Here is an 18,263-nt window from a genome sequence, read left to right as displayed (position 1 = left end):
CCCGACGTTCGCACGATCTCGTACAGACCAGCTCACACCTCAAGCCTGTCTGGCAATTTTCCACCCCACCTCCAATCCTGACTCCCACGTGTCCGCCAGGAAATTCCAAAAATTCCTCTAGATTTTCAACGCATGGTCGGTATACTGACATCAACAAATGGACGTTATGATAGACAAGTTTACTATCAACTCCATTGTCGCCAGTCTCACCACAATATCCCACTACAACCAAGCCTTTGTCAGCCCACTCCTACCTCGACCATTTTTTCATCAGCAGTAATATTATTATCATCTCTAATCATAATTTTTTCCCTTTCGTTAAAACCGTCCAATAATCGTCGACATCCAACTCCCCGACAGAGCTGTACTCCTCATCCCACCTGACTGCTAGAAAGCTGACTGAAGCCGTAAAAATGCAGCCCTTAACTCCAAATTTCATCCTCTATTACATATTTCCCTTCACCAGTCAAGTTGCCAACAATATCATTGGCCTGACAGTTCGTCAATGAACTGAAGCGATTCAGCCAGTATGCAACGAACTGATCCCGACCCGTTCTTTCAATTACCGTAATTTTATCTCCCTTACCAATGATATCCTGGAGGATATCAATTATAAGGATCTCCAAGGAGGATATTTAGAAACAGATATTCTCGACAATCTTCACATCTCCAAGATGAAGTCCGCTTCTTAGATAGGTCAATCCAAAAGGCGATTCTGATTACACCATCCACCTCCACAACCGCCTCGCCAAAATTAAACCAAATTCATGGAGAGCAGAAAAACTTTTCTCCGCCTTGGAAAAAACCTCCGAACAATGTTCCGTCCTCCCCCAAAACATCCCCCGGCCCGAAAAGGCAAACACGTTAGCAGACCACTACCTCCAAGCGCACCGATGCACCATCTTCATCTGCCCGATCAACATTTTCAAAACGAAATCAACGAGCTCATCACCAACATCCTGTCACGCTCATCTTTCCTCTTGTGACAAGCCAGTACGAGGCCCTCCTCTAAACCACTCCCTGATCTGGAACTACGACAAAACACGCCACTCATCCATTTCGTCAGTCCGAACATCGTAGCAACTTCAATAGCCGCATCCATCCCAGTGTAAGCATCCAGCCAATTTCGGCATAGAGACTTTTCTCGATGGCGAGAGGGACTGCACAGTATCTCTGATTGACCGCTTTATGGCTCCCTATACCGATGATGTGTGACGTCAGGCTAATATGTCCCTGAGTTCTACACCTCGAAGGAGGGGAAACTTTCAATGACCACCTCGAACCTTGCTCACTGGTGGCACGTCAATTGTTGTTTGACGTCTGGTCTACAGAAGGTGCCAAAAAGTTCTGCGTACGTAGCCAGCACGAAGGTTTTGTGCTAACCACAGGATAAAAAGAAACCACATGGATTCTGTGAATTCTCCCCTTTGTATTTTGAAGATCGCGATTGGATAAAAAGCCTCCTTGACGTTGCCTAGTCTACCATTTCCGTCTCTCTCTTAAGATTGCGTCAAACATGGTAAATGTCTTTTTTGAAGATAATCTGTGAGATATAGTGGCAACTAGTTTCCCCGTGGTCTGTTTGTCTATTGACAAGTTTTTTCTGTGTTCTGTTTAAAATTGGTTTGACTTATTGTCAGCGTAAGTGGTGGCCTATTTCAACGGAATAATTTAGTAAAATTGGCGTACCATTATATCCTTCTTATTCTTGGCTTCATTTTTCTTGTCCAAAGGGCTGGATTCGAGCTGAAAGGAACGTCTCAGGCTCGGTTGTTATGAGGCAGTGGAAGCCAATTTTACTTTATTTGCAGGACCTCCATACCAAGACATTCCAGACTTGCTATGCGTTTCCGCGATCTTTCGAGATGAGTTTACCATATAAATTCACCCGTCATGTGGTCCACCTTTTCATGTGCCTGGAGACCACCAGGTTGTGGATCTTCATGACCGCAAACGGCTTTTGGTGTACATAGAAGGATCTCGGCAGAAGAGATCCAATATTTTCAAGTTTTTACTTCAAGATTAATCTTCTTACTTCTACTCATCGTTTCTTTAAATATAGATGCGTATACCGTGCATAGTTTATATACTATGTTAGTGGCGCTTGCTTCTGCACATACCTCATGAACTTAGGTCCTTATGGAGCATAATCTGTGTTGCTTAGCCAGATGTCCAAAGAAGCGCTGATGTCCATTTATGCGTATACGACAAGACGGTCGTCTTCATTCAAAACTTGGTCTTCTCAAAACTATCCCAGTGTTGGTTGTTACGGGCTTCTTACTCGTCTTCTCACTCTTGGCAGTATTTCTTACCTTTTTAGACTCCAATGTTTTCGGATATCATATAAAAATATCCTTCTGTGTCCTTAACCGAATTCCTTCTTCGCGATTACCTGAAATACCCTTCAGCTCCCCCGTCGACTTCCTGAAACGCTCGCACTCCTCCTTTATTGCTCTGCCCCAAGGACACACACAAGCCACTCATTGGCCATCTTGGGAATGTGGATTCCATTGCATGGCGTAGTGCGCAATACAATTGTCGCCCCTCCTAATCTGTGACCTGTCCACTGTCACTTTCGTCTTCCAATCATGATTACGAGTGGCATGCCTGTGCGCTAAACAAGTTCGTCGTTTGAGAAACAAGTCATGCCAGTTCACTCCGATCATACGGCGCAGACAGGTATTGATGAATGTTTTGAGTTTTTGAGTAACAGTGGAGTTCACTCTCCATGTGCTACTCCCACATAAAAATCAACACCATCACAGAACGGTCTCAGCCTCATCTTCGTGTTGATCTAGCTCTGTGAATGCGTCGGTTGACAACCAGTTCGGTGCCACCGTCGACAGAAACCACACTTCATAAACATACAAAGAGAGAGGCGATGACCTGTCGGACTAAAAACCTTGGTTTTGTTGATGTTTATCTTCAGTACAACTCTACTTGCGTCTCTTTCAAAAACCAAAGTCATTTAACCAAGGTCCATGACCCGGTGTGAGAGCAAACAGATGTCATCAGCGTAGTCGAGGCCTTTGTTGTCAATATGTCACCGTCCATTGAATTCCGCCACGTCCTGCGTACAAGGGAGCATGAAGAACGTCACCGATAACAAGGAGAAATAATATCGGTCACAGGGTGCAACCCTTGGACCTGGAAAATCTTCCGGGATTTTACCTCAATGCAGCACGTGACACTGACACGTGACATTATATTTCGCTCTGACACTAGCTATTAGTTTCTCTGGAATGCCCCTCCTGCATAAAGCACTCCAAATACACTCCCTGCTCACGCTATTGGATGCTCTCTCGAAATCAATGAAGAGCAAGTGCAGCGAAGATCTTAAGTCCGCGGACTGTTCCAAAATGACCCGTAGGGTGTTGATGTGGTTAATGTAGGGAGATCCCGAGCGGAAACAAGCCTGCTCTTGACATGTTCTTTGATGCGTTCCAGGATTATTTTAGCTACTATCTTTGCGACGGCAGGGTGCACACAGATACCACTCCAATTGTCACACTCAAAGTGGGTCCCCTTCTTTGGGAACTTGACGATTATCCCCTCCTTCCACTTTCTGGGAAAAGTCGCGGATTCCCAAAATTTCCATATGAGGGGAAGCAGTAGATCTGTAGTAGCTGCAGGTGTAGCGATAAATAACTCTGCGAGGGGAGAGGCCAACGGCTTTACTCCGTTTGAGCGCACTGATGGCAGAAGCGATTTCTTTTTGCTTGAAAGAGCAATCCGTATCTGCATGTTACGATGGCTAACCATTTCATCCACAAGAGGGGAAGAACCATGATGAAGTATTTTTTCTACCTCTTCACTTGTTCATCATCGTCGACCGAGGTCGACCGTTGATGCCTTTCACAGGACCATCGAAAGTCTGCGACCACAAGCAAGTTCTTTCGTGGTGCAGTATACAATGCTAAAATTACTGCGATCTGCGACATTTTCCACTCCCCTGGCCAGTGCAATAGCAAATCCTCTCTTCACGCGGCGTACACTACACTGTACTACCGCTCGCTCGGTATCGGAGTCCGTGTACGTCACGCCCGCTGCGAGTGTTGACCCTTCAACCCCTTCCTTTCATCGATTCACAGAGCACGGAAAACCGATCTAGCGCTGTTAATGCGTCGGCCAACATCTAGTTCGATGCCACCGTCGGCAGAAACACCGCTCCCTAGATATTCAAATTGACCAACGCTTACGATGCCCTGCCCATTAATGCAAATAGGGAGAGTGCGATGACCCCTCATACTGAGAACCTTGGTTACTCTATATGCCTCTCTTTCCAAATACAGAGCCATTTGGCCAAGGTCCATGACGCGGTGAGAGAGCAAACAGATGTCATCAGCGTAGTCGAGGTGTTTAAGGAAAGATGTCATTGTCCATTGAATTCCTCGACGTCCTCTCGACAGGAGAGCATGAAAAACGTCACCGATAACAATCGTGACGGACTCCGCTTTGGAGCTCTAAATTCTCCGAGATTTTACCCCAGCACGTTACATATGTCACCCTGATAATAGCTATTAGTTTTTCCGGAATACCTCTCCACATAAAAGTCCAGATATGCTCCCTGTTCACGCTACCTAAAGCTTTCTCGATTAAGAGTAGATGCAGTGAAGATCTAAATTCCACGCACTGTTCCAAAATGATCCATAGGGTGTTGATTCGGTCGATACAGGAGAAACTCAGTCTGCTCTCTGTCGATCAAGCGTTCCAGGATTATTCTAGCTATTATCTTTGCGACCGCACTGAACACATAGATACCCCTCGTCTTCAGTTGTTCATGATCGTGGATGAGAAGTCGACCAAAGACGTCCTTCACAGGACCATCGGAAGATTTGCGAGGACATGACATGCTCTTTCATGATGCGGTATACAAATCTGCGGCATCTTCCGCTTCCCTGATCAGCGTAATAGCAAAGACTCTTTTGTCACGGTGTACACAACCCTGATCTTCTTGGGATTTCGCTCGGCATAGAAGTTCAAGCGCGTCACTCGCAACGGTCAATAGAGTCTTCAACCTCTTCCGTTCCTCGATCCGCTTCCGCGATTCCGCAGTCAGCTAGAGCTTATAAAGCACCTTCGAGACGTAACCGACGACCTGTGTCGCACTCGAGAAAAGAGCACTTTTGATGGTGGCCCAATGCTCATCGATATTTCCAGGCACGTTACTCAGTATATCTGCCGTTCGATCAGCAAGATAGCTCTCTCGCTGTCATGCGAAGCGGTCGATGTTGAACTAAGAAAGTCGTAGTTCCCCAATCCTGCGAGAAGTGGCCGTACGATGCCGGTGAGTTGAAATCCAACTGACCTTATGGCAGGCTCTGTGCTCGAAAAATGTGCCACCAATAACAAGGTGGTGGAAGTTGCAGAAATCCACGAACCTCCCCTAGTACCGTTGAAGTCGCCCAGACCATGCTTTCCCATCACATGTCCAAGTAAGGTGTTGTCAGATCTCACCTTGGCATTCAGATCACTCATTACGACCACAATGTCAGCTTTAGGTAGCTTCTCCGGAACTGCGTTTAATTGCTTGTAGAAAGCATCTTTCTTCAGTACATCGGAAGTCTCCCTTGGTGCGTAGCATTGTACAATTGCGATGCTCCTTATCCTGGACCGAAATCTTGCAGTCAGAAGTCCGTCAAAAACAACCCGACACCGGATTCGTGTCAACCACCACTTGGCTTTCCATAGTACAAAAGCACATTACCATTAGTGCCTCAAGAGAGAGAGGAGTAGCCCCCAGAGTCTCACCAGTTTACTTCGATTAGGCCCAGAATGTCCAGTTTAAGTCACTGGAATTCCCGCTCAAGTTGGAGAAAGCGAGCGTTTTGAGGGCCCTCGTCATCGTTATCGAGGAGCGTGTGCACAATTCAGAAACCAATCATGGTCCGTTTTCGACAGCCAAATGTCGTTGCTGTGTGGTCAGTCCCTATCCGGGACGTTGTTGACGTTTCGGTAACCCTTCCCTTTTAGTCGCCTTTTATGACAAGCAGAGAAGGCTTTGAGGGTATTCTTTAGCCTCAGCCGACAGGGACCGAAATAGGCAGACTTTAATAAAAGTAGATTGATTAGGCAATTTTGGGGGGTGGGGGGACGTATAGTTTTCATCCAGTGTCAATTTTTTTTTCCTATGCTCCTTACGACAATCAACAATACTGACCAGGGAACTGGGTGTAGTTCAAACGGCTCATAAACTTTTTATGATTTAAGTTTAGTCCTGGAGTATCTTAATCAGTCAAATTCAACCGAATTTCGGACAGTAATCCATTAGTGAAAACTAATAAACGTCAACGAACTTTACCACGAAATGCTACCTTCCCACCAAAGGATTCACAATAAATTGGTTCCTCGGAGAAGACAGCTAAGGTCCGGAATTTTCCGTAATTAATCGCCTATATCAATCAAGCCAAACGCTTAACTGCAGCAACCTTTATTAATTCAACTCAAGACAAATTTATTTATAGGATCAATCCGGAAGGCCAGATTTTCCTACGACAAAATCCTATTTATAGAAATCTTCCCTTAATCTAATTCTCTCCCACATAGCATTTTCCTGTTACACAATCAGAAACGTTTTCTCACTTCCCAGCACACTAAACCCTTCGTAAATTGATTTGATATCCTTTAACATCCAATTAACCTTGTATATCCGATTTCTTAGTAAATCTTTGATAGGATCTAATTCGGTATCATCTTACGTTTCCACCTACCTAGCAGCCATTTCCCAGAATTCTCATATTTCATTAGAGAGCGATCACAGGAGTCAAGAAACAAGGGATGGGGAGGAGGGGGGGATTTACAGTCTCAAAGGGAAAATTCAAATCCTGTGAATGCGAACAACATGTCAAGTGCTGCAATTCATAAAACATGAAAGCAGCAAGTGTACGAGTGTAGTCCATAAAAGTGTAGGAAGTGACATAATGGCAAGGATAACGCAGTGACTTCCTAGGATAGTATTTTCTTATTTAACAGATTAAATCTTCAATGAGAAATGACCGGACCAGAGGAACGTGAAGAACTTAAGAAGGAGAAAATGATATATTTGTGAAAACGACAGCGCAAGGATATCACAGAGGAAGAAAGGATTTTCTACTTTTCAGATATTATTTATGGGAAAACTCTGGATGGTGAAATTACGTAGAATGTTCTTGGTTTATGCGAGACTTTTTCTAGCAAAATCTTTTCACGTAAAAATGGTTGCGGAGGATAAAAAGGATGTGACTCAACCAAGGCGGGAGAGGAGCCATGCTGCGCTTGATTTGTTGCCATATTTGGAAGAATAAATAAATATTAATAAAGGATTTAAATTTAATATGCAAAGATTAAAAATGTATCTCCTAAATTAGAGGCCAGAGGATAAGGGTCCTTCTGAAGATTTTTTGACGTCCTGTCAATTTTTTTGCGAACTTTTTCTAGCTAAACTTTGAATTGCCTTTAAATATTTCTACAAAGATTGTACCTCCCCCAATTAGTCAAACTAATTAGGTTCCACCTAGGATACTTTAAATTTGTCTGCAATTTAAGGACCACATAGCCCCCGACAACTTGCAAATTCCTCTCAATATTTTTTTTTCAATTTGCGGCAGCATATCTTTGATATCCAACCAAAGTCAGAGCATCACGAGTCCTATCTGTCCTCCTTTTAAGTACCGAGCAAAAATCCTTTTCCATCCAGCATTTTTCCGGATACTACATTGCACCTGGTGTGCACGATAGCACTGGAGAGAGTGAAAAAAAAATCCCACAAGAAAAAAGTACTTTTCCGTCCAACATTTTTATCGTGTCCTAGTCTTCGGCACAAGGATATAAATGCAGAGAACACGGAAGACGGCAAAAACAACCTTCTACATGTTTCCGCTTCCATATATACTTGGATATGTATTTTCCCAACCACATTGTCAGCAATGTTGTCGTATCCATTGTAGGAAAGGTACCCAAGCCCAAGAAATACGAGCACGGGAAGGATCTAGAAAGTTAGAGGCGAGAGTGGAAAATAATTTTCCTCCGAGTACTCGGATGTACAAGCAGCCTGTCACCAAGTGCACACTTTTTGAAATTTGAATCTTTTTTTTTTCTTGCTTTTTCGGTTGTAGACATGCCAACCAACCGATGTGGAATAGAGAGAAGATTGTATTTTAGGTCTACTGAATTCATCCGTCGTTTCTGGAATTGCTGGAAGGAAAAAATGAGAATAAAGGAAGCATTTGAATTTACATCACCGTTTCAAAGTATTTTGTTTCTGAAATGGATATGAAACCGAAATAGGATTCAATATAACGGAACGACTTTATCCAGAGGAAAGATATGGGATACCGTGATTTTGTGAAACCCGACGTTTTCGTGGGTGGTCTATCGCCATAACTACTACGGAGAAGAATTGCGTCGTTGGTGAAGTTAGAGAGTTCCAATTGATGGTCACTGAACTCCTCAAAGGAATACCTAAAGGTATACTCTGTATTACAACTTTCCACTTAGATCGCACTCTTGACCTTGTCCTCTCTAACCTTCCTGTGCGTTGTCTTTCCCAATCCCTTCATGCTCCGTCTTACGTTATCCCTAACGACGCCCATCACTGCGAGGATAAAATTCCTGTCTTCTAGAAACGATGTTGACTTAGTTTTTTTTCAAATCTCTTCGTTCCTCGGTCAAATCCTTAATACGTAAGTCCAGAAACGAATATTCGTCCAGCGTGGAAGACTCACTAAAGCGCGGAGACCTGAAATCTTTCTAGTCCCACATTCGCAACTCCCGCTGCCCTGCCTTGCCCAGTTATCCCCTCCGTCCATTAAATTCTCTTGGTTCTCAGCTAACTCCACCCAACTATCTTGTGATTTACTCTGCCGCTACTTTTCGTCATAATGGATGTTGCCTGCTCCGCATCGCCTACCATTCTCCTTCTTACCCCTATCCTTGTCGAGTACCTCATTGGCAAACTTGATGCCAATGTCAGACCTGGCTACGATGGTCTTCCAAACCTCTTTTTGCTCAAAACTTGTAAGTCCATCGCCCTTCTCTTATCTCTTATTTTCAACAGAAGCCTCGATGAGAATCATTTTCCGAGCTTGTGGAAAGAAGCTCTCATCACCCCCATTCAGAAAAGTGGCAATCGTACGCTTGCCGAGAATTACCGTCCCATTTCCCTCCTCTTCTCATGTTTCAAAATTCTGGAAAGATATCTCAGCGACTGGTTGTCCGCCCACTTTGGCCAACATATAGTGAAAGAGTAACAAACAGTTTCGTTGAACGTAGGCACACTGCCTCCAACCTGCCTGACTTCACCAACTTTGTCGCCAAATGTCTAAATTCACGGCAAGAAGTGCATACCATTTACACTGACTTCGCGAAAGCCTTCGACAATGTAAATCGCAAGATACTTCTATCCAAACTCTCGTTCCTAAACGTTCCCATACCACTTGTTTTATGGCTTGCCTCTTACCTTTCCAACCAATCCTGCCGCGTCTCTTTTAACGGCTGTACTTCCCGCTCCTTCTCTCCCTCTTCTGGCGTCCCATAGGGATCTATTCTGGGTCCTTTGTTATTTTTATTTTTTATTAATAACCTTCCTCCCCTCCTTACTTATCCCTGTTTGCTCTATGCAGACGACCTTAAGCTGTTTTCCACTTTATCGTCGCCTATGGACTGTGTTTCCCTTCAATCTAACCTGGACACTCTGGTTCGTTGGTGCCCGACTAATGGTTTAGCCCTAAACGTCAGAAACTGTCTTTCTATGTGCTACTCCTTAAAATCCTCACCCACTTCTTTCTCCTACTCTCTTAACGAGCATTCCGTATCCTGCATAAATTTAACTTAAGACCTGGAAGTCATTTTCGACAATAAGCTCCGCTTTGACACCCATTGCCTCGATGTCATCAATCGAGCAGCAAAATTGTCAGGCTTTATACTTCGCTCCTCCTCTGTCTATCCGTTAAAATTAAATAAATAAATACATTTTCGACACCCCGCAAGGCTCCGTATTTGGCCTTTTTCTAGGGATAATCATGTATCACGTTACCTTCCCTAAAGAAGTTGTCACAGTTGGATTCGCTGATGATATTGGGGTTGCAACCTTGGTGAGCCGCCTCGGTAGGATTGAAATATAGACCAACGAAGAAATTTGGTAAACAAAGTTGGAAATGCTAACCTATCGTTCACAGAATTTGCTGTGCAAGCGCCTTCTCTCTATTGATGGAGCTGACAGTAGACTTCTTCGGCAGCCTTGAATTCGAGACGCTAGGCACCGGGGTGGCAGTTGAAATCCTCCTATATTAGCATGTTCCTTAATGTGATTAAAAGTCGGGGCAGCATGATGTCAATACGAGTCATCATTTTTGGATTTACCATGAACTCGTACGAAGACTTCCTGGAGATAACCTATGACAGTATGCTGCGGTAGCATTGAAGGAATTTTCTGGTCCACTTTTTTTATTACCGTCTCCAACAAGTCTATGAATAGCTCGGCTTTCCCATTTGACGGTGGACGAAGGGTGCCGCTAACAGTGTCCTTCGAACTCCAACAATGCAAATTGTGCCGCGTTGCTGTTATCGGTGACTACGGTTGGGCAGATCCCGTAGCGTGTTCGCAAGTCCTCCAGAAATTTAAGTGCCTTCACTATTGTCATGTTTTGGACTGAGGGTTATCGGTTGAAAGCGTGAACGACGACTAACTAGTCGAACTGGTTGATGGGTTTCGCCTGTTTTGCCTGTCCAGGTGCCGCTTTTTTGGGACCCATAAACTTGGATGGAGACTTCGCGATAATTGCACATTTCTCGCAGTGCTTGACGAAGCAGAGTCGGGCGTGAAACTGCGTACGTTGTCTGCCCGAATAACCATCATGGAGTTCCTCGAGAATTTTCCTGCGAAACTGCCTAGGGATGAAGGTTTGGTCGAGAGCAAAAATGGAGCCCTCGATGATTACCAACTTGTGCTATTGAGTGAAGAATGCTGCTACCTCAGGATCACTAATTTGGCGCTTTTCTTTCAGCCAGCCCTTTGGAAGCGCGAGACTGTTGCGCTACGTGAATTTGACGAGAGGCGGTTTTGCTGTGTCGAAAAGGAAAAAATAGCGAGCCTTCGTCGTCGGGAATAGCAACAATGATAGTGTCCACGCTGAACTTCGGATATAGTGCAATGAGACGAGAAATGAAATCGGCATGCCGAAGCTTTTGGTATTCACGTGGCGAATCCTAAAGTCATAGGTAAGGAGCATGAGAGGGTATTGTTGCAACCGGCTTACTGTATGGACGGGAATGCCAATTTTTGATTTAAATATTGCCGGAAGGGGAGCAACAAAAGAAACAAACAGTAAAATCGGGGAAGAGAGCTTCACGCTGAACTTGAACATAACCTCTCTGGGCACTGTTGAGTAAAGTTGCATGCAGGACTGGACGACCCCGTAGCTGGAAGCGTCCGCTGCAACCATGATTTTTTTTTGCAATTGTAATATGAGAACCAGGTGTGACATCGGCATCTCCCAGAATTGCTTTAGCGCTTGCTTTTACTCCTTCTGTCAAACAGACTTCACATCTTTCTCAAGAATCTTGTCAAGTGGACCACGCAGGTTTGGCCACTCGCCTTGAAGAAACTGGGACAACACGAGACACTCCCAAGGTTGGCCGGCCCCGGAGCAGCCGTTCTGCTGAGAATAGCGCTGCCGAAGATGTCGAAGAGGAGCCCGCAACATCGGCCAGAAGACGCACCACGCACTTGGGTATTAGGCGGCAATCCCTACGCAAGATTGGAAGATGTTCCCTTACAAAGTGCGAACAGTGCATCAACTGGTCGACAAACGCGTCTAACCTACGCTAAAGCCACCCTGAATCTCAACAAAGAGGAGGACGATTTTTGATTTTGATTTTTTTCTTCCTCAATTGACTGAATTGCGACTGGAGAACAAGGGGGTTCCAACAAGACGATGCAACCACGCACGCTGCTCAAGCCATAACCGATATTCTGAAGGAAGCATTTCCGGGTTGCTTAATCTCTCATTTTGGTGATTTGCACTGGCCGGCCAGAACAGCCGATTTAATCATTCCAGATTTTTTTCTATGGGGTTCTTTTTGAAGTCGCGGGTTTACGTCAACAAGCCCGAAACTCTCGAAGCCCTAAAGGAGAATATTCGCCAGGAATACTCGCGTTGAATGGACATTGATTGGTCGGGGTAAATTCGTGATTGTCTTGATGTTGTCGGGATCCTTTTGCACCGACGATTTAGCTACTGAGTGGAATCGAAGTGCACGCGGACGAACAGATGCAAAGCTTGAGACTATGGTCCTGAAAGCGAGAAGGGTTTTGAGGAGCCACTTCTTGTAATTTCTGAAATCAATCCCGCTATCAGTTACATCATCAATGTGATCCAAAGTCCCATCTAGTCCAAAGAGCATGGTGCCCATCAACTGTTGAAAGGTCGAGCTTACTGAAGACTTTTTGCTGACCAATGTCGTGTCCGGATGGCTCAAGAGTTTAGAGCGCTGGGCTGTCATAACGGAAGGTCCCGGTTCAAATCTCACTGGTGGCAGAGGGGTTTGTTATCGTGACTGGATGTCGGATACCAGTCGACCCAGCTGTGAATAAGTACCTGAGTCAAATCAGAAGTGCTCTAACACATTTCAAGGGCCTGATCCAATATGGATTATTCTGCCAACGGTTCAAGAATGTCCTTAAGGCCTGTCAAGCAGTCACCGCAAATGCGCGTCCTGCCAATGTGTTTTGAGACAGCAACAATTGATGGAGCGGATTGGCAGAAATCAACAAGGCAAATGATACCTAAATGCTGTAGGCGTTTAAGTTCGGTGGCTACCGCTTATTCTGCAGCGAATGGTACCGACCGAATTATGAAGAACACAGGCTTGGCTCCCTATTTGAAAGTAAGGAAGATTTGCGTTTTGGTACACTTCCCAAGTCCATCAGCCAACAGTTGAAGACATTCCGCCCTGATTTCTATTACAAAGCTGGATTCGGCGGCGGCGATAAAGTTATTACAGACTAGTGAATAGATTGGAGCGTCCAAAATCCAAGTGGCCGGAACACGTTACAACAATGTCCTCAGCATAACGCTGGACCTGCATTTCAGTGTTTTATTAATTAACCTTGAGGGTTATAATGTCCCTCCTGTTTTGAGTAATGTTAATGACTACTAATAAGCTTGTTAATGATATGAAAATAATCCCTTTTTGAGGTGCCTTAACTATTCCAAGGAGTTTTTAACGTGATTAGGAATAGGGAACTTTCCTTTTCCTCATGTATGCCTTCCTTATCCTCTACCGCTCCGAGGATTGGCAGAGCAGAATTTATCATGACGATATCAAAATACCCCTTCCTTCCTCTCTTTTGAGGATCCATAAGTTTCTAAGGAAGGACGACCACCATGTCTTTACCAGGGGGTTAAAAAAAGACACCCCGCCCCTTCCTCCATAGCCCCACATACCCCCTCCATTCCTGGGTCTCACAATTAAGCCCTAATGTTTTTACAAGAAAATAAACCCGTAACATTTAAAGGGGAATGGTCTTCCGCAATTTTTCAACAGGGTTGGGTAGGGGGACCACCTCCCTTTTCCTCCTGTGTACCCTTCCTATCCTTTCCGCTTCTGGAAATATCGCTGAAAGCTCAAACTTCATCATGATGATATAGAAAACCCCTTTTGAGGCGCGATAACTTTTTAAGGAGAATCGCCGCCAGTTTTCATCGCCGTGGCAGAGCGGGATTGCCCCCCTTCCATGTGATTACTTTTACCGTGGACGAAACCGCAAAGCATCACTTTTTTTGAAGGTTGGGCAGCAGCCCAAAACGAGGGTCTCCGTGGACCACAAATACTGCGAGTAAATAGCTCCCCCAATGGTCTGGTCCGCAATCAAGCGGATAGTGGATTCAGGACTTCCTCAATTCCCAAAACAATAATTAAAACTTTATTGAAATCTTGTCTAAATTGGTCTGAACATTGAAGTCAATGGTAAGCGACCAAAAGACCGGTCAAAACAACGATGGACTGATACGCTGGATGGGGATTAAAAGCCTCGCAATTGCATCCAGATCAAGCATTTGTTAAAATAAAATGGCGAAACCAATCACGACGAGCCGACTCCACTTGTGAACAGGATAAAGGCTGAAGAAAAGGAAAATTGAATTCTTCTCATTGTCTAACTGTTCGTCTGTCTGTCTATCACACATGTTTTCCTCAGAAATGGTTACGCCTGTTGACTCAAAATTCAATGGAAGCATTAGAACTGTGAACTTCCAAGTGAATGATATTGTTCTATTTTTAGCTTAAGGGGGCCCCCATATATACAAAAGGGGAGAGGACATAAAAATCCTTACCGAATACTAATATGTGGAACATCGGACGAAGGACCCCGATTAGCACTTTCCGAAGCCGGGCTTAGTTCTGACATCAGTTGTAAAAGGGAGGAGTGTGGCACTTAGAAAAACTCATTCCCAGAAACTACTTATCCTAAAAATCCGAAAAAAAACCTTGTTGGTTTCTCCGGCTGGCTGGTGGCTGGCTGTCGGATACCAGTCGATTCAGCTATGAATGAGTACCAGAGTCAAATCAGGATAGTAATCATGGGTGAGCGCAATGTCGGTCGGTCTTCCATGTAGTGATCTAACACGCCTTGCACGTAAGGCTGAGATGTCGTATTAACATCATATACTCTATTACGTTATTAAGAAGTCATACCAATTTTCAAGGACTTACTAAAGAGCAACCTTCTAGTAAAACTATACAAAAAATTTAATTCAATCGTGTACGCTCGTCCATTTCAAGGAAATATATGAAGTATATACTGAATGAAAATGCCCCCCTCCCCCCAATCTTTAATCAAAACTCCGCGGAAACACAAATCATGACACTATAGAATACGCTCAAATCAATGAAATTTACCAAGCCAAACCTCCTGCCACAACTTAAGCAGCCCGTCAAGCCATCAATCATTACAATCCAAGTGTAATAAAATTTCGACGCAGTCGATAGTCATCGCAAACTAATGATAATGCAATTTTGGCATTAAATATATTTTACTGCCGGGCAATAGCTCCTAAATACTGACTCCTGCGTACCTACTGCGAACATCGGGAGTTCCTATTTATCCTTTTCTGGATGCCTCTTATATTAGAAAGTGAAAGGTTTGATTTAGCAGAAAACTAACACAAACAAAGACAAGAGTAGTTTACTTTCCGAAATCTGGAATTTTTCCAGGTCCAAATATAGAAAGGAGAAAAACTAACGGCTAAGGACGAAAATAGGTCCCGTCTCGCGCGTCCTTCGGACTAGAATTGCAAGTGCATTCAAAATTCAGTCCTTATATGAATACAAAATTTATTATCGCGATATTATCTAAAAATGTCGGGATATTGCGATTTTAGAAATAGGAGCAGTCATCCTTCTTCACCTACTTCCAGCCCTCCGTGCCATATTGAAAACCTCCCTTAAAAAATCAACTGCTGACTCAGGACTTTTTCATTACAATGTTCATGCCAGATTTTCAGGCAGAAAAGAATAGTCCTTACACATATGAAACCTATTTGCCTGGTATGCAGATGTGCTATACTTTGTCTGTTTTCTGTACATCCTTCCTGGAAAGAGTGAGGATTCTGTCGAGGACACGTAGCACTTATCCCGCCATCATCGTATCGACTATAACCGCATACATTTAATTCATGTGACTACATGGCAAGGAGGCAAGGAGCATCAGGATGCGAAACTGATCGCTCATCAGCGTCTTCAATGAAAAGCGGTAAATCGAGGTAGATAGGTACGTATTCGATATCGATTTGTTGGGATTCAGTTTGAAGTGTTCGCCTTACGTACAGAGACAGAATGGGGTTGAGGGGGATGTATTGCTCCTTGACTATTGCTGATTAATATAGTTTGAAGTTAAGTGGAAAGTGTTTAATCGATTTTCGCAATGAACTCTAATTTCTGATGAATTATGGATAGGCTATTGTGTGCAGGTCGGTTCTATAAATACATGCAAGGGTTCTGGTAATTTTAGTTCAGTATTTCCGCGAATAGTTCTAGGGTATTCTGTTCGGTGCAAATAGTAAAAGATAGACTTTCTCATTTAAAGGATAATGATCGGCAAAAGTAGGAAATCAAAGACTGGGCCAACCTTGGTAAAATTTCTAGATGATTCATGAAGTTTCGACTCCATAGTCTTATTTTAGATGCACTTGACCTGGGGTAGGACAATTATGGATAGCAACTAAGGGGATGGTTACCGCGTTCGGAAGGACTAATGCGTCCTGGGTGGTGATTATTAACTTCAAGTCATCAACCCCCCCAATAGCATCCCCGACGTACCGTGTTTTGTCGGATAGTGGAGAGTATCGAACGATATTATGGTCTCAGATTATAGGCGCATTGATTTGGGATAGGTATGGATCCATCTCCAATCGCTCCATTTCCAAACCCCTGGGAAACAGATTCAACGAAGTACAAAGTAGCGCTAAGGGGTCGACTAAGGATCCCTGGGTAGAGCATCAAATCTATTGCCGGGATTGAGAAATCGCCAAGATGATCACAACGGATACGAGAGAGGCTTTCGGAGAGTGCTGTCCACTGAGTGCGCCAAAGAAGAATAAAAGACCATGGTGAACCTCAGATTTGACAAAATAGAGAAATCACAACGGCACCCCACAACTGAGCCCTGAAATCTGATTAAGCTGTTAAGTGGAACCGGCACCAAGGAGAAGAAAGAAGAAAGCTCTGAAGAAAAGCATAAGGTCGGCTATCATGATGAAGAGGCTTTTGCGATGGGACTAACTGACTTGAGGCCACCCCTCGAAGATGAAGTGGATCCTTGTTAAAATACGTAGTCGCCGGTTGGGCTACCTATGTTTGCAGAGCAGGACATACAGAAAAAGTATTTAATGAATTTCCCAGGAAGCATTCCGAATCACATCTGCAGCCATATACAGCACTGAACTCAGAGACTGGACTTTGGCATGCAAAATATAATAGTATACAACTCTGCGAACCCAGATGAAATCATTCTCGCTCTAGTAATAGACGGAATCAATCTATATATTCGGAATATACACCGCGCATTCCAGGCGCAAGTTTATACAGGATGCATTCTATAAGTATCGGGACTGATCTCTGAAGAAGCAATTGGGAGAACTAGAAAAAGTTGGAGGCAGCCAGTTGAAACTCCTTGTACCCTTGACCTGCACAGTATTTAGAGTTTTTGACGCAACGCCAATTGATTCAATGCCCCTCAAGGCAACCTTAACCTGCTGGTTTGAGGAAGTATCCATATTGTGATCTGACGAAAGTCTTTCAACATCTGACAAAGGTTTTTGAGGAAGCGTTTGCAGTCAATCTTTGGAATAAATTTATCGTCGTTGAGTGCGATACAGTCGGAAGTGGTTGAAAAGCAGGCAAAGCTTGGTAACTTTGTGGAGCATCACAGGGTAAGGTGTCCGTTTTCCGGTGAAGTGAATCAATGATTCTAGTTGACGTACAGGTCCGGGCTGTTTCGAGCACCCTTAAGATTGTAGAAGCCGCTATTTTTGATCAATTGTGTCGAACACAACTTCACAAGAAGGATTTGCTTTAAGTTCTTCGGCAGCTTCGAAATAAGGACGCTTTGGACGAAAACCTTCAGAAAGTGTAGTTACTAACATTTGGGCAATTGGCAGTGGAGAAGATAGCGGAGAAAGATAGACTGTTGTTATTTTGAATTAAATTACCCCGAGTAAAGCAGCAATCCTTCAAACTTTACCGAACCTATACAAGTCCAGCAGGTATCAAAGAGGGGCTTCAATTTTACGATTTCGAAAGGGAGTTCTTAGCTGTTAATCGAGGACTACCGAGAGGCGTTTCGCTGATGTTAGCAGTTAGTGCAACTGTCTGTCTGTGGCTTGATTGTGATGGAAGTTCCATTTTTAATCGTGGTGTCCAATACTACCAGGATTCTCTGCACAAATTTATGGTGCTCCAAACTATAGAATACCAGCAAACTGATCCTGACACCAATTGAACCTTTAGCATGAATGGGAAGGACAGTATTGACGCCATGTAGTGGAACCTACTCTCCCAAAATATCCGACGAGTGGGTCACCCCAACAGCACTTGGCCCAGAATGGTAGAGAAGAATTCCGGGTGTCTCGGAAAGTCTTGGGGGGAGTTGAGCCGCATTTTAACAACTTGGGAACAATGGCGCGCAAGATGGTTGCTCAATTGCCACCAACACCCCTCTTGATTTTATTCCCTGTGAGATTTATTTATATACAGAGGAGGAGCACTGATTGGTTCCACAAAGCATT

General features: G+C 44.1%; 1 protein-coding gene across 7 annotated transcripts in view; it reads left to right on the top strand.

Annotated features, from left to right (window-relative positions):
* The window catches only part of LOC119652409 (rap1 GTPase-activating protein 1), a 677,182-nt gene that overhangs the window by 563,505 nt on the left and 95,414 nt on the right, over nt 1–18,263 (top strand). The window lies entirely within an intron of this gene.

The sequence above is a fragment of the Hermetia illucens genome, chromosome 1 (assembly GCF_905115235.1).
Source record: "Hermetia illucens chromosome 1, iHerIll2.2.curated.20191125, whole genome shotgun sequence".
In the NCBI taxonomy this organism is placed as follows: domain Eukaryota; kingdom Metazoa; phylum Arthropoda; class Insecta; order Diptera; family Stratiomyidae; genus Hermetia; species Hermetia illucens.
The sequence above is the reverse complement of the archived record's forward strand: the minus strand, read 5'-3'. Positions and strand labels throughout refer to the sequence as shown.